Source organism: Megachile rotundata, chromosome 8, assembly GCF_050947335.1.
Source record: "Megachile rotundata isolate GNS110a chromosome 8, iyMegRotu1, whole genome shotgun sequence".
Lineage (NCBI taxonomy): Eukaryota > Metazoa > Arthropoda > Insecta > Hymenoptera > Megachilidae > Megachile > Megachile rotundata.
The window spans coordinates 10,311,455-10,331,736 of record NC_134990.1 but is presented as its reverse complement, the minus strand read 5'-3'; the positions used below and the strand labels follow the sequence as shown (position 1 = coordinate 10,331,736).

The window sequence follows — 20,282 nt, the reverse complement described above, 5'->3', positions numbered from 1 at the left end:
AATTTGGTAACAAAAATGTAAAATTCAGCAATTATAAAATTTTGAAATTTGACAACTAGTCAAATTATAATTTTAATTTATAATTTATAAATTAAAATTTATAAATAATTTATTGTTCATTAAATGCATTAAACAAATGAAAAACATCAAGTACACTAAGCACACTAAATACATTAATTATATTAAGTACATTAAATACTTTAACTAAATACGCCAAATACATTAACCATACTGAGTATGCTAAGTACATTAAATACACTAACAAGTACATTCAATACATTAAATATGTTAACTAAGTACGCCATTAAATACCCTAAGTACGTTAAGTACATTAAATACAGTAAGTTCAGCAAGAACATTATACAATAAGTACATAATAAGTACATTAAATACACGACAATATCATTTACAATATTTACCTTCCGACTCCCCTATAATTTCACGAGTTCTCTAACCCAACAGGTAGCGAGGTTAAAAAGGAACGGTTGGAAAATCCCGGAAGAAGAGAATCGTACGGTTGACGGAAGAACGATTTGGAAGGCACGCGATGGGCACACGCCAGAAAGAGGGAGAGGCGTGGAGGAGAAGGTAGAAGAGGAGGTGGGTCCTATTCCAGGGCCCGTATGTCGCGCGCGTGCACAGGGGGGCAGGGGGCCAGGGGCTCCGGGGGCAGTGTGCCGACGTTTCGTTGGATCGAGAGTGGTCGGTGTCATCTGGCAAGCAGACCCACTCGAAAACACACGGCTGTTTTGTCTCCTTCTCTGCCTGTGTGTGCTTACACTTAATACGTGCAACTCCGTATAACGGTCGAATCCGCCGATTCGCCTGAACTTTCCTTTCATCCAGCCGAATTTCTCGGAAACGATCGAACCCGATCGTTTAATCTCTTCGGTTTTTAAATCGTTGCGCCTTGTTCCAGGAGAAAATTCGGTTCGCTGTCCTTGATTTATCTCTTTGTTAGATTATGCTAAGGAAATGTATTTTTTATCGACAAAATTTGAAACTTTAAAAATTAATTAAATTTATTATAAATGTGTTTTGTAGAATTATATACTGTGTTTTGGAATAAATAAAATTGTTACATAAAATTTTGTTGAGTATTTTGTTAAATATGAGTGACTTGCAATTTTGGAATTAATGAAATTATTTTGTTGTAAATGTGGTATATACAAAATTAATTCTTGTATTTTATTATGTACATATGAATTGCAAGTTTTGGGATTAATAAGATTTATTGTAAATATGGTAGATAAAATATTAAACTATTCTTGATATGTTACAGTAAATAATATATTATAAAATTCTTTAGGTACTTTTTTAAAATTTAATTTCAAAATTAAATTATTGAGAACATTTAAGAATAAATTTATAAATTTTTCAAGAATTAATTTGTTAAGTTTTTAAGTTTTCAAATTTATTAATTACCAAATTCCATATTTCTAAAGTTACTAATTAGTAAATTCTAAATATCAAAATTCACTAATTACTAAATTCCAAATTTTTAAACTGACTGACTATCAGATACCAAATTTCCAAATTCACTAATTATCAAATCCCAAATTTCAACGCTTCTAAAATGACCAATTATCAAATACTAAATTTCCAAATCACTAATTACCAAATTTCCAAATTCCTATTTATCAACTTCTTGGGAACTAATTACCGTGTCCCCAAAGATTCAAATTTTCAAGTACTCAAACTTCCCCCAAAAAACTCCTCAAATTCTCCCTCTTCCAAATACCAAAATTCCCTAAAATTCCAAATCCCCAACTTTATATTACCCTTTTAAATCACTCTAAAAACAGGTCACTCAGTATATTCCATAATTGGTAGCAAAAACGGTCATGTTGTATCTCATCAGCTGTACACGTAAAGTCGGGCAACGGCGTTGATCTTGGCAACTGTACCGTCGGACCGTAAGATCCGCTTCGATGATTTCGAGCGGTTAATCAGGTGAGCGTGCACGTGCTGTGGACAGGGACGCGACTTGTTCCTTTTTAATTGAAACCAATGGACGGAAAAAGCTTGATCGGTCACGATGCGTACGCTGCGAAATTGAAACGAATTTTGGTGGCAAACGGGACTCGTTCATACGCAGTACAGGCTGCGTCACGTAACTGGGACAATTTATATCGCAAATTCACTGACAGGCAAAAGATAATCGCCTGATATCATAATCACTATTTTTCTACAACTCACTCCACGGGAACACAATAACACAACCAAAAAAAGCAAAGTAACTTCCTAAACTGCACATTTTTTTTCTCGTATAACCTTAATCTTCTATTATACAATATGCGATATTTCATATTTTTGTCACTTGATTAAAAATGTTCAAACGTTGTTTTACACAGCACTTCTTTTTTCGCAACGAAATTAATCCGATTGCGGCTTTCGAACGACGGAATTCTTTGGTGTCCATCGATATCTTCGAGATAATCCATGGAAAGAAATCGAGACGATCGAGATCGAGTGGCCATAGTGTTTATAGGATTACAAAGGTCCACGATTACGAGATAAACCAGGCTGAACGATTATCACTCAATAACAGGAATTATTACACAAAACCACTACGTGTTTCCGCGAAGATTACGCTCGACGCCATTAGCATCCGCGATGCTCACGTCACTCGATCGACCGAATATATGTATCGATCGATCACGCACAACGTTCGATACAACAGTGTTTCTATGTGTTCCAAACCACCATAGATAATTATAGTGCGTGCATCATGTGCAACTGCTTATCTTTCACGAAATATTCAACTCATCAAAAGCTTAAGGGTACTTTAGACGATGGAGATATACTGTTTCACGGAAATTCGTGTTGTTTCTACCGTTCAACGATAATTAACTGGTATTAAATTTCACGCGCTTTAACACAAAATAGTACTGGGTTCGCGCATGCGCACTAAACCTCCATTACCGCCATGTTGGTTTTTTAGATTTTTGACGCACGAAATGTTTTTTAAATAATGTATCTTAAAACTTCTCCACGCAGAATCGACACAAGTAAGAAAAAAATATGCAATTCCGTCTAAAAAATGCGTTCGCATTTTCTGAGTGCGTCTTTGTGTTCGCGAAAGAAATAAAGTGTTAGGAAAGTAGGTATTACTCCACTCAATTTTTTCTACATTTTAATGCGATTCGTCCGAATGTGATGCGTCCTGTACACAAACGCGGCCGGCTATATAAGGAAACGAAGGCCACGGCGGAACGAAACAAGACATCAGCGTAACCAAGGATCTTTGTTTAACGAATTAACACACGCTACATTTTTGGTATGTGCTTATAAAACCCTCGATTTAAATTACCGGTACGGTGCTTGTCACTACTTGCTTCAACTACTGGATTTCACCTGCGCAAAATTTTATGGTCGTCATTAACGAGCTCTCCTTTCAATCACTATCTATGAGGGCAGGTGCAAGGAAGTTAAATCATATCAACAGAAAAAAATAATTTAAATCGAGAAAAACATTATTGGGAGAATAGTTTTAGTGTTATTGGATTCTTGGTAATCGGCGACATGAATCAGGTATTATTCTTCATGGATTAGATTTGAGATAAACATCTGCACCTTTTGAAATAGATTTAATTATAGTTTAAATATTACTTGTGAATATTGGAAAATTTTAGAATTTGAGAAGCTAAAGAATTATTAAGTTTGTCTACAGAAATTTGTGAATTGTCGAAAATTAAAAAATTTGTGAATTTGGTGATTTATTGTATTTTATCTAATTAAATTAAACTTGATTAAATCTGTATAATTGAATAAAACTTGAATAGATCGTAACTATATTCTAAAATATAATTTTGTTAGAATCACCTACTGGTTTTTTCAAACACCCGTTATATGAATCAACTGCTATCGCAGAAGCTACTCGATCATAATTAGTGTGGATCGTGTATACGATAAAACACATGAAACATTGATCACCATTAATCAAATTTCTCATCGACATTTACAAGCTACAAAATGACGGACCCGCTTACTCGTATTTCGTAAATTATAGGACCATGTAAACCTAAAAACGTCCGATAAGTACAAAAACATATGTATATCAATCAAAATTAATTGTACTCACCCTCAAATTTTTATTCCCAAATTTGCAGATTTCCAAGTTTATATAACCTCAAAACTTTCATTCCAATAAAAACTAAAAAGGCTGTTCCATTTATCAAAATTAATCAATAAAATTTGTATGAACTAACCTAAATATTATTTATGTATTAGTTATATTTAATTCATAACCTAAATTCACAGTAATCTGAAATCACAATCAAAAATCACATTGAATCAAAATATAAAATCACATTAAATCAAAATGTAAAATCACACTAAATCACTATCTAAAATCACACTAATTAGTAAGTATAATAAAACACTATCAATATAGATCACAATCATGTTCTTGATGAATATATGACATATGCACTGTATTTTCTTTTATTTCGTTTTTACGATGAGCATCATTTTTAATCCGCTTTCCTACTGCAAAAATGAACAGACAGTTTCATAGTTTTTTTTTTAGGGCGCAAGAATCGTTAACCTTACGTTGGCAAGACTGTACAAGGCACCGGTTATCATATAATAAGGACCAGTTTTTCATCGGCGTGAATTGGCCTGTGTTTTCCGTAAAAGAAATACCATTATAACCGTGTTTCGTACGTCTTAATTGGATGAGATGGTTCTTGAATTCGGATAACGAACTGGTTGATCGTTAAAAGTCCCTGAACAGCTTGACTTTTCTTCTGCGTTTCCTTTCGTTTACGTAACATTTTATCCCTCGAGGTTTACAAACCTCGATTCGGCGAATCTTCGACAATTGCGGTGCAAAATTTGATTGTAATTTGATTTAAAGATGTTTTGCTGTGAAAACGCCTTTTATCTTTGTTTGAACGAATAAGATTCGATTGCGATAGTTGAGAAAGTAATTGTTTAAAAAATTTTTTGTGGATTTTATAGATTTTATTGATTTTATAGACTTTATAGATTTTATAGATTTTAAATTTCTAAATTCTAAGAGTTAGTAAATCCAAAAATTATATAGTTCTATAGTTCTAAATTTATTATTTTAAGAACTTGTAACGCAACAAATTTATCCATCGAAAAGCAGTCTTTAATAGTTGCAAGTTTCTAAGCTTGACAGTTGATGAATTAAAAACTTGGATATTATTTCAAGATTTCTCAATTAAGTTTAAAAGTTTACTGTTCTAAATTTGTAAACCTCATACTTTAAAAAATTGAATAACCAAAATCTGCAAATGTGATAATTTACAAAATTTAATAATCTAAATCTGCAAACCCAATAATTATAAAAACTTGATAATCTAAATCAATGTATAAACCTAATAATTATAAAAATCTAACTCATTATTATGTTTAGATTTAAATTTATAAACATAACTATAAAAATCTAACAGCTTAAAACTATAAATCTAACTGCAAAACTACAATACTCTAAATTTCCATCTTCTCACTTATGAAGAAAATATCAACAACCATTCCAATCTCCCAAAATCCAATTATCCCTCTAACCTCCTTCTTCCACACACATCACATGTTCCAAAGTTCACATTCACCACAATCTATCGCCTTACGCATAAAAAAACCATTTCAACATCCACTTAAATCATTAATATTCGCATAATCACACCCTGGTCCGAAGTCCAACATTTCACACCGATAATCGTCAGCAGGGTGTCATAAATAACCATAAAAAAAAAATCGAACGTTAGATGAGGACGATGCAATTTTTCCGAGGGTTAGGTTAAGTGTCGTACGAAGAGGCACGTGGTCACGGGGACATATGCATCTAGGTCGACGTATATATACGGCAGATCGCAATCTGTTGGCCCTGAAACGGTGCAGGAAAACCACTCATTAGAAATCGAGGCAGCAAGTGGTAGCGTCTCATTAACGAACCCTCGATCGAAACGGCACGGATATATGCTCGTGCCTGGAAAAGAAGAACTGAATGGTCAGGTGCAACCTGAAAGCGCATGCGTGCAGTTGGCTACGTAATCGTTCTCTCGTCTTCTATCTCTCTCGGTCTCATGGAAACAACATTAATAACCTCTTTGTCCGTCTGCCTTCTTTCCACGGCTTATCGCGAACGTATCTTCCGGGGAAAGCTCCCGGTTGCTCTTTGCCTTCAACCGCTCGACAAATTAATCGCTCGAAATGAGAATTTTAACGCGTTACATCTTCGTCGAGATGATTTTGTTACTGCGGATGTTTCGCGGCGCGAACTGGAACTATGAACTGTGGAGACACGTTTATGGTAATAGGTTTATGGTTTATGGTCGATGGACTCACATTAATGCGCGTCTGGTGCAGAAAGGAAATGGAGGGAAAATAAAATAAGTGAAGTGACAATACTTTGAGATTAGAATGTGGTGGGTAACGTTAGAATGTTAGGCGATTAAAATATACTGCTTCACACAAAAATAAATTCGTGTTGCTTACAATTTTTAATGGCAATTAACTAGTATTAAATTTTACGCGCTTTAATGTTTGCAACATAACGGTACTAGGTTTGCGCATGCGCACGCAGCCTTTATTGCTGCCACCGCCATATTGGTTTTTTAAATTTTGCTATCGATTTAGAACTTATTTTAGAAGTGCAGGATTTAAGAATTTGAAAATTGGAAGATTTGTCAATTTGTGAGTTTACAAATTTGAGGTTATGGATATTTAGGAATTTAGAGATTTGGAGATTTGCAAATTTGGGAATTTGGGAATTTGGAAATTTGGGAATTTGGGAATTTGGGAATTTGAGAATTTAGGAATTTGGAAATTTGGAAATTTGGGAATTTGGGAATTTGGGAATTTGGGAATTTGAGAATTTGGGAATTGCGGAATTTGGGAATTTGGGAATATGGAAATTTGGGAATTTAGAAACTTAGAAATTTAAGAATTTGGAAATTTAGGAATTTGGAAATTTAGGAATTTGAAAATTTAAGAATTTGGAAATTTGGGAAATTAGAAATTGGAAATTTGGGAAATTAGAAATTAGAAATTTGGAAATTTAGGAATTTAGAAATTTAGGAATTTAGGAATTTAGGAATTTAGGAATTTAGGAATTTAGGAATTTAGAAATTTAGAAATTTAGGAATTTAGGAATTTAGGAATTTGGAAATTTCCACAATTAGAAATTGAAAAATTTAGAAATCCATAAAATTAGAAATTTAGAAAATAAAAAATTAAAAAATTTAGCAATCTAAAAATACACAAAATTGAGTAACCTAAAAATTTTCAGATTTTAAAATATCTCCTTGTAAAATGATAGAACCTTTGATCAACCTAATACGCATATACAAAGGGGGAACGTCACAACGCAAGCTATACAAGACCTGTCTACGCACTTACTAAATGACCGTGGCAAGTCGATCTTTGCAATTCTACACGACTTCATTGAAGAAAACGAGCTGTGACTTTTACGACTTCATTCACAGTCTGCGGATCCTTTGAACGGCCCAAGTGCAGACGGAAGTACCAGCTCTTTTCTTACACCCCTCGTTTAACCCTGAAGCGGTTACCATTTTTACACTCCGACGATTACACCTTCGAACGTTCAATTGTAAATGGATAACGAGGATGTAATTTCACTCTGTGAATTGCATCGAAACCCTTTCACTCCTCATCTTTCTTTAATTACTCTGATATTAAGTACCTCACAAACGATATTCCCGATCGGTCATCATCTTTCCTGCAGCATTATTCGATGCTGAAATAACACAGTCGATCAAGCGTCAGTGAAAGTATATTTTTGATTAATTATATTTATAATTATATATACTTTTCAACTGTTGGATATAATTATTCCTGATTAACAAAATTGGGAAGTATAATTTTGGAAAATAAATAGTCGGTTTAATTATTGTATTTAATTGCAATTAGGGTAACTTAATTCTAATTTGTGTTACTATTGATTTGGTTATGTCATAGAATCGAACGCGTATGAATGAAACTCTAATTTTAATTAAATAAATAATCAGTTTAATTATTTAATGCTACTTAAACAATTCAATAATATATAAATAATAAGGGAAATAAATTATTTATGCACAGTTTCAACACTGATATTCTTTCTACGTTTACAATAAACTTCTGAAGATAAGTAGCACTACAATCTTTTTACCCTTCGTACATAACTTCGGATAACTTCGTTCCTTTACGGCGCTGTTCGGATAATTACGCAATATGTCCGACATGAAAATGAACTTCTACGACCGAATTGTAAAAATTCAGTCGAAAAAGATAATAGAGGTTATTACGGAAAGGACATACGTATATAAACAGATTAGTTAACATCTCAAATTATAAATGATTGGATAAAAGTAAAAAGAAAGACTTGTGAAGTTCTAAATGGTGTGTATTCAAATTAACTTCGTGAAGTATAGGGTCGCGAAGTGTATGATAGCTTCGGAAAGGATCGGCAGTATCCGGAGATGTTCGGACAGGGATCGACAGTCGACACGAGATCGGCATACGGGACGTACCGAAATAAAAGTACACTTTTATAGTTAATATATGCTGAAATATATTATTGGTATAGTTAATGTTTCCCCAACCACCTCATTAACACTCTTTTTATGCAAAAAGCAGGAATAGTACCGTGTGCAAATACTAATGTAACTACATTTCTAAGGTTAGAAAAAAGTGAAGCAGAGCGCAGCAGAATTTTCTCCGGCGTGTTCGAAGATTCGAAGTCAAGAATTGCAGGTTCTTAATAAAAAGGAATGCAGAGGGGCCATTAACTAAAAGATCAGCTGTTCTTCGGGATACTTCCTGAACGGTCGAGCAGAAGGAGCCCGCCCTTTTAAATCTCTGTGCAGGACCGTAAAAGATTGGAGGATGCAACGGTCGTTCGACTGTGCCCATTAAAACTTTAAGCATTTATGCTTCACCGTTATGAAATTCCTGTGAACCATTCGTCGATCGTTTCTTCTTTTTTTCTTTCCATCTGAATAACGCTCCACATTTTGCTTACACCAGATTCGTGTAACACGTTGCCGTATTTATTTTTGTTAATCAAATTTCACCATGCAGATGTTGGTTTTTGGTGTAGTTTATGCTTTATTGGAAATGTGGAATGGTACATGTTATTAAATTTGAAATTTATTTGGGTAGTGAGCTAGAAGGTGATATTGTATAAGTAGTATTATCTACCAAATTATCTATTATTAATATTGAATGTAAATAATATTGTATATAAAATATCAACTAGTAATATTATATATAAGTGGAATTATCTACTAATATTAATGAGTTACAATTATCTACTTTATTAAAAAGTACTTATCTACTTTATTTTTCATATATTTCACTGCCATGTAATTAGAACTAGCACATCATTTATCTTACCAATGAAACTTTAAAAAGCATATTCAATTATAAAATATGATGACTGTAATTATGTGTTTCACACAGCAATACAATAAATGAAGCATCCATTTTGCAACAACAAATTACCTCAAAATCGACGACTGGTTTAACGAGAATTCGACAATTCATTTCAACAACCAACCAGGAATTAAGGATCATTTATTTCAACTGAATGATACTATTTAAGAATGATACAGGATACGTTAAATGCAGTTGAATTCCAGTTGCGTTCTTTACACTGTACCTTTTGGTTGCACGAGTGTATGCGGGAATTAACAATGTAATAAAATGAGCTGGGAATAAAAGCACAAAGTGTCACTATAAATCTTGTTGCTCATCGTAACGAAGATCGTTAGGTTATAAAACAGACGAATCGATTATACGGGTTGCATTGTAGTAATATAACCTTCATTAAGAAATGTTTGTTTCATGATTGAGATAAATTTCTAAATATAATTTTGAATAAAAAATATTAGATCAGTATAGAAGACAAAAATAAACAATAATAAATTTTGTGGAATTAAAATAGTAATTGTAAAGTAAAAAAATAGACTTGTGAAATTCTAAATGGCATCTGAATTAACTTTTGTATAAGATTGCAGAGTGTACGCTTAGCTTCGAGAAAGGTCGGTAATGTCCGGAGATATTCGGACACAGATCGACAGTCGACGCAAAATCGGTATACGGGACGTATGTATAAGAATTCGTGCTAGAGTACCATGACCTGAACAGTATAATAATATTCATATTTTTATTGTTAATGTATATATCTAAATATATAGATTCTTGATAAAGTTAAGTAAACATATCAACATATAGTTGATTCGTTAATCACCTCGTTAATAAAACTGCTTTTATGCAAAGTAACCAAGGAATACTGTGTCCGAGAAATTAATGTGAATAACTAACCGTCCAACAGAGGGATTCCAGTCGAATAACAGCAATGTTGTGTAAGTACGTCATCTAAATCATTTTTCACTGTCATCTAACAAGTAAAGAATATACGCCGCGTAAAGTCAATCGAGCATAAAATTCGCGACAAGACGGTTAGTGATAAATCGGGTAGCTTCGTTTCACTTCGGCGCGGTTCGGATAATCACGACGTAGGAATAGCCTTCTATAATCGGAACGTAAAAGTGCAGTCGAAAAGAGGTTATTATTCCACCGACGAAAAAGAAGAATGATTTGGTAAGGTCGCCAGCATGAAAAGCCACGCGTATCGCGAAGGGCAAAGCCGGAGGAGGATCTCGGACTGGTTTGGTAATTGAATGTACCGAGGTGTATGATTTCGTCGATTTATCCCCGAGGCGCGAGCGAGCCGCGGCTAATTTAAACTAAATGCCCGGCCGGTAAACAACCCGTCTTGATCAATTTCCTTGATTTAAGCCTCGCCGGCATTTCCAAAGCTTCCTCTCGCTGCTCTCTGTACTTTCGTGTCGTTAAAGCGAACTAATTAAATAGCATCGCGGCCGGCCACCGTTCGCGATTCTTTCTCCGCTAAAGCGTCGTGAAAAAACGAGCACGACCCACTGTATACTTAGCCACGGTTATTGTGTGCCTAATTATCGTCTTACGCGACGATTAACCATCAACCTTTCTTGCCCCGACAATGATCGAGCCTCGATATAATAAATCTACCGAACGGCGGGGCAGCTTGTTATCAAAATCTATTATGCTTTCCGTAATTCTACCGTACACTCGTTCCATTTTAATTGCGATACGGACCACTGGAACGATTACGCGAAACCATCATCGTTACCGATCGATTATTATACTTCGGCTGTTTCGTTGTCCGAGTGATTTTGTTTCGTTTTTTCATTTTTTTTTTTTGTGCTTCGTTGTTCAGACGTGTGGTGGCAAATGATGGTGGAGCATTTCGATTTAATTATCTCGGGGATTTTTTATGTGGGTATTTGATTGAGGTTTTTTGCGTGTTTTGAAATGCGGTTTATAGCACGCTTCGGTGTGAATATCTGCAGATTTTTTTTTAATTATTGGTGTTACTTAAATATACATATTGTTTGAGTACTGTTATTATTTATATTTTGATATTATTTGAATATTAGTGCTGTTTATGTACTGGTACTGTTTTAATATTGTGGATACTGTTTTATTATTTTTTTAATGTTTAAATATTGTTATTGATTGAATATTGTGGTATTGTTTGATTATTATGGTATTGTATACTTGTAAATAGCTGTATATCAAACATGTCTGGTAAGTTGTCACGTGAACGAATAAGATATGAGTTTTTATGCCTGTCTACTTGTTGGACGCCATTTTGTTGCGTATTAAATTATTGTGCATTGAATGGCTGATTGTGGCGGGAGATTTAAAACGATAAAAGTATTGTCTCATTAATATATTATATTACTATTATATTTATTATATATAATCTACAATTATCTTTATTAATAACAACAATAAATAATAAACTAAATAAATATTAAATTTAGCTGTAAATATATGAATACATTATGTATTTGAAAATAAAGTCTGAGAAACTTAAAAGATTGAAAAATTTAAAGAACTTTACAAATTTAATTAACTTAAAAAAATTTTTTAATATAAAAAATTTAAGAAATTTTTAAATTTAAAAATCTTTAAATACAATAATTTAAAAACTCGTTTCACTCGAATTTGCAAGTGAACCCACAAAGCCGAATAAGTGAAATTGAAACAGCAATTGATTTCACTGATCTCCTTCAGCAATAATCAAAAGAGCAATCATTGACAATAAAGAATAAGCAAAATATACGTGTTCAGTTATGGAAATTTCGTTGAGTATATACGAGGACTGTCCCAACATACAAGAGACAACGAAATTGTCGGATCGAAAAACCGGAATCAGTCTCTGATCAAGAAATCGAAGGAGATTCAAGGTGAAAGGATCGATAAATACATCGGTTCGACGGAAAGCAAGACAAAATGCCCGCGGAATATTAATTCGTGAAACGCCGCCAGTATCGGCGCGGCGAGCACTTTAATGGGCCGTGACGAGAGGGGCGCGGGCAACGGGGCAATGTTTCACGCTCATCGCTGTGTACCACGCAACCGCATAAATTTCCATGCGTTCGTGTATCAGGAACGCGTAATATCCAGGTGATTTTCAAAGAATTATTAACTGCAGATGCGAATGGAAGAAAGTGTCGCAGATCAAATTTGGCCCCCATTAAAAGAACACGAATCCCCTTCACGACTTTTCTCTTTTCAACCTTTCTTCATCGAACTAGGTCGTACGCTTTCGATTGTGATTACTAGATTGCGCATATTTATGCATTTGCCGTGTGTTGCAAAATGTTAATGCAATCATGTAAGATAAGGTTACTTTGACCACAGACGTAGTGAGGAATCAACCAAGTGACTTAGCACGACTGAGCGTAGCGACTCTCCAAAATAAGTTAGCCAAGCCTGTTCTCGCATTTGTTACACAAGTTCAAAAATCCTAGAAGAAGTTTGCAGAGACAAATGTCTCGTTTAGGATCAGTTGGTCATCAAGTACCAAGGCTCACAGATGTCCCCTCACCTGAGAGGTGTAGCATGTAAGAACTAAAATCTGGAGAAGGTCAGAATGGATTCTTTCGATCCTTTTGCGTGGCATTCTGTCGCTTGTTTCCGCAGTGTTCATCGTGTCCGGAGTTGCCTATCCGAAACGTCCGAAATATGTTTGTAAGTGTATGAATCGGTCCTCATGTTCTCATCCGGACTCCAACGGTCGTTCGCATTAGTGAACGTATCTAGGAACTTGATAGTTAGAAGATTTGGAAATTTGAGAATTTTGAAATTTTTTATTTTTGGAATTTAGGATTTTTGTAATTTTGTAATTTATAAATGTGGAAATTAAGGTATTTAGTAATTTAGGAATTAAGGTATTCAAGAATTTGGAAATTTAAAAATTTAGGGAATTGAAAATTTAGGAATTTGATAATTATTAATTTGAAAATTTTGAGATTTGAAAATTTGCAAGTGTAGAAATTTAGAACTATAAAAATTTAATATTTTGAAATTAAAAAGTTTCAAAATTCCATAATTTAGAAATTTAGAAGTTTAATAATTAGTTTAATAAAATTTGATAAATTAAATCTTCTAAAATATCAAAATTACTCAATATAAAATATCAATATGATTTGACAAAGCTTCAAATTTGAGAATATAGAAGTTTACAATATCTACAAAATCTACAAAATCTTCAAAATCCTGCAAAATTCACAAAGTCCAGAATATTAAAAAATGAAAAAATATTGCGTATCCGGTAATAAAGTAATTTAAAAATCTATATTTTGAATTTTACATACGTCGCACGTGAGCGTACAACCGCGGCACACATGTCGCCAACAATTAGTCGTCGATTTCTAAAGACGTTATTCAAGCCCATCAAAATAATTCTCACGTTGCGATACACGCCATTTCTTGATCTCATCATCGGGAAATAAGGCTTCGATACGCGACTCGATTTCCTATCAGACGGCAAACTGTTATTGTTTGCGCACACGCTCCACGTTTATTATGCAAACAAGCGCATTAATAATGTTGCAGAGAAGCCGAGAAGTGCAACAGGCGGACGGCAATTTTCTTTGTCGAGCCACGTGCCAGACTTTGAGTTACGAAACCGTAGCCTGTGACACAAAAATATATTACCGTATTGCCAGTATTCCTTCGACCCTTACGTAACTGTCGCGTGGAACTTTTACGCGTGTATGCTTCTCTTATTCTTCGACGAGTGTCATCGTTTCCTTTCTGAAAATCGTTTCACTTTCCCCGTTCCAACGATTCGTGCGCCTTCGGGCCGGATATACTCGTGGCACTTGTTACACAGCACGTACATTTTACTCGCGATACTCTATACAGAAAACTGCACTGAAAGATGTAATGGTCCTGCAGCCATTTACTTATTTCATTGCGATAATTTTTATTCGATACATAGATTTGACGGAGGGAATCAACTCGATTAACAATAACGACGTTTAACTGCGCCATCTAAATCATTTTTCGCTGTTCTCTAAGTCACAAACAATATAAACGCTGCATAATGTCAGGGAGTATAACTTCGTGACGGGTAGCAATAAATCGGACAACTTCGTTGCACTTCGGCGATCTTCGGAAGATCGCAGCGCCCGACATGGAAATAGACTTCTATGGTCGAAATGTTAATATGCAGTCGAAAAGAATTATTGAGGTTATCACGAAAAGGACGTATGTGGATTACAGGTTAATGAATGTATAAATAGATTACAGGTTAATATATATATAACTGGATTACAAGTTAATGAATATATAAATGGATTACGGGTTAATGAATGTATAAATAGATGACAGGTTAATGGATGTATAAATGGATTAATACAGGTTTAATAAAATTACGGATTAATAACTTAAGTTATAAATGATTAAATAAAAAAAGAGACTTGTGTAAAATGGTACGTATTTTAAAAGGCAAAGTTTCTAAATTTATTTTCAATAATATAGGTGTACATAATTTAAACTTTATTCCTAAATATTTTAATAGATTGGAAAGTGTTCTACCATGCATATGAAAAGATTGAATGACATATTTTGAAACATTGGATATAATAAACAGTTTCATATAGGTATAGCATTACAAATTATTATACTTAAATATTATATATTACTATTATATTTAAATATTATTTACATACTACTAGTGTATCTATATATTATTATTATTTACATATTACTATTGTATTTAAATATTATTATTACATACTATTACTATATCTAAATATTATTAAGCATTATTATATTCAAATATTATATATTATACATGTATCTAAAAGTATTATATTTCTCTTTATAGGTTATAGTTTAATTCATATGATTTATAGGTGATTATGTTATTTATAGGTTAACATTTGAAGTGAATAAATAAAGGACTGTTCTCAAAACAAAATGGCGGATATTTCCCGTGAAATATCTTCACGATACGAATCAAGAGAATTCATATTAAGAAAGAAAGAAACGTGGAAGCAGAAGAAACAGCCGTTAGCGTGTTTTTGGGATTAACTGGTCAAGTTACTCTTTTTCTTGACAGGATTAGCATGGTGCCGGCATGAAGGATTCATAATCCTCTTTTACCGCCTTTGTTCTTCAGCACCCGCGTTACTTTTCGCCAGCAACCAACGAACTCGGCTGCACAAAAAATTAGTACACGTTTTAAAAACCGTTCGCGTTTAACAAACCACCCGCTGTTAACATGTGTACGCATCGTCTCTCATTAATCAACTATAACGTACTGTTTTAATCATTTTAGCAAGTTCTTTTATTTTTCGATGGGTTCTCGAAACTTACTTTCGGGGTGAGCGTATCCTTTACATCTCCGTGCAAAGAGGTGGCAATTAAAGATTCGAATCTTGATAAAGTTAAATTATAAGGAACGGATATAACTTTTTGTGGATTTTATTATTTCGATACGTTTTAAGTATGCTTTTAATTAAAAAGTAAGGTAAGTATTACTAATTGCAAGGTGGTTTGAGAAAATACTTTTATATTTATTTCTTTTCCAATTCAGGACTTTTTAGATTTTCAAGTTTCATTTTTAAAATTTGTAAATGTAGGAATTATGAAAAGAATTATATATAAAAATTTGGAAATGGAATTATATGAATGACAATTTTTAAATCTATAAATTTGCAATTTTTTAAAGTTTTTAATTTAGAAAATTAGAAATTTAAGAAATCACTCATTTTTAAGTTTACAGATTAGCAAAATTAATAATTTAGAGATTTTAGGAATTTACAAAATTATAATAACTTAATACAAACATCACATCCTCAACCATTCATCAGATATCTGAATTTGGATGCCTTCTACAACTTCAAAAAACAGATAAATGATTTTGCTTTACATCCATTAAAAACAAGATAAAATCTTCCAATAATTACATACATTGAAGACATTTAATTTGAACATTTAAATGGGCTCCAACATCCTCCCAAAAAAAGAGTTAAAACATCAAAACTTGTGAACAGGTTTACCCAATACACCGACAACGTATCAGAAACTTCATGAAAGGTGCAAAAAATGAAGTTGATTGTTTTTGCTTCTAAGAGGTTCAATTAGCTGCGGCCGCAAGTTCGATCAACAGGCTATCGTTACATGACCGCAAGGAATGATTCAAACACTTTTTGGACCGTGGTAAGAAAAGAAAAAACGGTGAACAAGCGTCAAGATCAGGTTTCATCGAGATCGGGTCCAGATTACAGCGACAAACCGCAGAAAACCTCCGCAAATGTTGCATTGCTGCTCAATGAACGGGATGTTGCGCGAAAACGTGCGACTACGTGCACGAACAGATGTTTCCCGTATGGTGTCGGTGCTTCAAAGGAATTCGCTTATTCCCTGCACGTTCATCCTTCACCGGTTGAAACCAGGCCTACCAATTTGACGTTTTTGACGTGAAATTTTAGAAATTTTATTTTTATACTTATCTGGTAACTTTTAGTTGAGGTTATGTAGTAAAATTTATGATAGTTAAATATTGTGATTATAAATAGTATTTTATTTCATTAATAGCATTACACTCTTGTATTTGTCAGTAATATTTTTGTAATTTTAATATACCTAGATAAATATTGTTTATAAACTAACCTAAACTGACTTATACTACTTTTTTCTCTAGGGAAGTTTATCATTTTCATTATTGCAAATTAGGGAGCACTATAGGTGTTCCTAGGGAAGTTTATAATTTTCATCATTGTAAATTAGGGAGCACCATAAGATGTCCCTAGGGAAATCAGAGATTTTAACTAACCTAACATAACCTATATGGTTTTTTTTCTAGGGAAGCTTATCATTTCCGTCACTGTAAATTAGGGAGCACCATAGGTTTTCCTAGTGAAATTAACCTAATTAACCTAACATATACCATTTTCCCTAGGGAAATTAGTAATTTTAACTAACCTGACCTATACTATTTTCCCTAGAGAAAATTTCTAGAGAAATTAAAAATTTTAACTAACCTAACCTATACTATTTTCCCTAGGGAAAACTTCTGGAGAAATTAGAAATTTTAACTAACCTAACCTATACCATTTCCCCTAAATATAGGGCAAATTAAAAATTTTAAATATAGTAATTTCCAAAGTTATCTATCTCCAACTTGAGAAACTTGAAAATTTTTTAATTTGGGAATTTGCTTACTAAAATCTTCGACAATTTGAAAATTATGGAATAAAATAATTTTGAGATATGAAATCATTGAGTTTAAGAAATCGAAGGAACTAATTAATTAAACTTGAACACTGGTGAATTCTGAATTTAAAAATTTATAAATACGTATAATTAAAAAAATTCCAAAGCAAATATTTGATGTCACAAAATCAGAGCCAACTATTAAGATCCTTCCCTACACTAATTGTTCCCCAAACAAAATCCAGCCTTCACATGCAAGGCCCTATCATTGCCATTCTCTCCACCCGAACTTTTAATCTTAAAAATTGCCCGTACACCTGTGTATCATTCGAATAACAGCCCGCGACCTCTCAATTACTTGGTATTCACCTTCCCTGAACGGCAATCGTTATCCAATAATAATTAGTTCCCTGAATCGTTCATAACCTAACCCCTGCCGCAGAAAGTCCAAGTCACGTGGTCCCGTTTGTCAAACCGCGTTAACGAAAGCGAATTTTATCGGCGTGTTTCCCGTTAGAGTGTCGTCCCAGTCGCCGGTGTATGACATTCTAATGTGAAGCGAAGCTGAAAAAGAAGAGGAACGGAAAAAAAAGCACGTGGAAACGAACGCGTGGACGAGATGAAACGACAAAGATAAAGGCGAGGGGCAGAGCGGAGATAAAGCGGAAATCGGGTACGTTCTCTGTTCAACACCTGGAAGTGACTGCTGGTAAGGATCGCCCTGAAGGTTGAATTACGAGGTAGCGAAGGAGTAGGGGGCACCTGTGCGGCAGGTGACCGCTATCCTGCGAAGCATAGCGGAGCTTGAATATTCACGCACAGACAGACGCGTCTCGTCTTGACTCGTGTGCGATCGCTATCGCCTACGCCTACCAAGCGTTCGCCTCGTTTCTAATTACTGCACAACGCGCAGCCATACGCGTTCCATCCACCAGGCGTATTAACCACGCTGTATGTTTACTCGCTATTACGGTCTGCGTCTAAATGGATTTCGAGAAAAAAAAGAATTTTAGGCTTAAAAAGATATACCCCTGTGTTCCGAGGGCGCATTCATTACCCGTGATTACCTGCGAGGATGCGCAGACGCCTCTGCGCAGCGAATTGAACCGCGCGTGCGCGGCGCGTGTATGCTGCCACGCGTATTAGCTGTTTGAGATCGGAGTGATTTTTGATAACGTATTTCGTGCGTTTGTGGATCGAGATTGTGTAACGCACATCTGCCTTAGCACCCGCGATTTGTCTTAGTGAGCGTAGATCTACAGTCAAGAGTCTTGAAGCTTAAGGGTATTTATACGTAGCATTGTTTTATGATATCTGTGTAGAATTTTATTTTACTTATTGCGAGTTGAGAAGCTATATTCCTGTAACTAACTACGCGGATGCGCAGATGCTTCTGCGCAGCGAGTGGAGCTGCGCATGCGTGATGTATTATAACGTCTGAAATATCTTTTTTTGTACTTGTAATAAATATTTGACTTCATATGGAAAGTAGATTAATCTGCAGTATCCTCGACGTTCTTGATAATTTTCTTTCATATCTTCGATTTATTTTTCATTCTTTTACTGTTAAATAACAGTGGTTAGGTAGTAAAATATTTTTCGTAGAGAACACTGGTTATGACTTCTGAGCACCTCTAGTATTATTGAACGTTCGTTACGTTCTTTATAATGAAATTGTTTTAGCATAATAAAATTGTTCAATATTGTTGTTAACACTGTATAATGAAATTATACGTTTCATTATTAACACTGTATAATGAAATTATACGTTTCATTATACAGTGTTAATAAATATCTAATCTTTTATTTTATTATTTTATTAATTCAACTATTTCACTATTGTGCTATGCCATTATTTATTATTCTACTTAAGTTCTACACAATTGAGTAAATTTAAAATAAAATATTGTGTTATTCTCTCTAAATACGTACAATGAATAAATCCATTCTAACTTAAATACAAAGCCAATCCTATATATTTCATACAACTTGAACTGTTAAATCGAAAAAATGTCTTCCTCATTCAAATACTGTAAATAAAGAATGTGAAATTTGTTGACAGATGTGACATTCACTCGTTAACATATGTGCATACGTAATTTTCCCGTTAAAGTATGCGCATGCGTAATGCTCTCGTTAGCGTACGCGCATGCGTAAATCACTCGTTACCGTACACGCATGTGTAAATCATTTCATTAGCGTACGCGCATGCGCACACCAATTGCATTCGCCGAAACTACGAAAGTACAAATGTTTTCACAATATTACATCAAAATACATCTTGCAACCTGAAATTTAAATCACTTCTTAAAGTAGTGTTAACATACTCGTTTATTTCAACGTAAAACACAATGTAACATTCTGATTTATCCGTAAATTCGTAAAAACAATTTATGTTAGCAAAAAGTGTACTACTTCATGGCTGGCTTGTACAATCATTTTAATCACCAACTTATTGCCCCTTAAATTCTTCAAGGCTCGTAAATAGCCTCGTAAAATCAATCCATTCTGTGCTACTATTTACAAACATTACATCTTGTTACACGAATAAAAATATCAATTACAGTGTCCTGAAAATTTCAATCAACCAAAACCCGCATCATTTACACGGTGTGTACAAAAGCAGTACAAGCTGTTCAAGTCCAAAAACGGACCTCATAAGACCAAGATGTGTTAACATACGCCTTAATTCAACTAATTTGCATCCAATCGCCATGTTTGCGGCTCGGAAGTCGCACGTTGTT

General features: G+C 34.1%; 1 protein-coding gene and 2 long non-coding RNA genes across 3 annotated transcripts in view; 1 reads left to right on the top strand and 2 right to left on the bottom strand.

Moving 5' to 3' along the window:
- LOC105662092 (uncharacterized) overlaps positions 1 to 20,282 on the bottom strand; it is an 83,171-nt gene that overhangs the window by 20,031 nt on the left and 42,858 nt on the right. The gene's annotated exons all lie outside the window — the stretch shown is intronic.
- On the bottom strand, positions 13,647 to 14,138 carry LOC143264963 (uncharacterized). Its single transcript, XR_013038984.1, has 2 exons — positions 14,029 to 14,138; positions 13,647 to 13,847 (listed from the first exon to the last, which is right to left on the bottom strand). It is a non-coding gene; the product is annotated as an uncharacterized LOC143264963 (long non-coding RNA).
- LOC105662091 (uncharacterized) lies at positions 13,843 to 17,336 on the top strand. The gene is made up of 4 exons (XR_001095462.2): positions 13,843 to 14,807; positions 14,897 to 14,978; positions 15,253 to 15,709; positions 16,194 to 17,336. It is a non-coding gene; the product is annotated as an uncharacterized LOC105662091 (long non-coding RNA).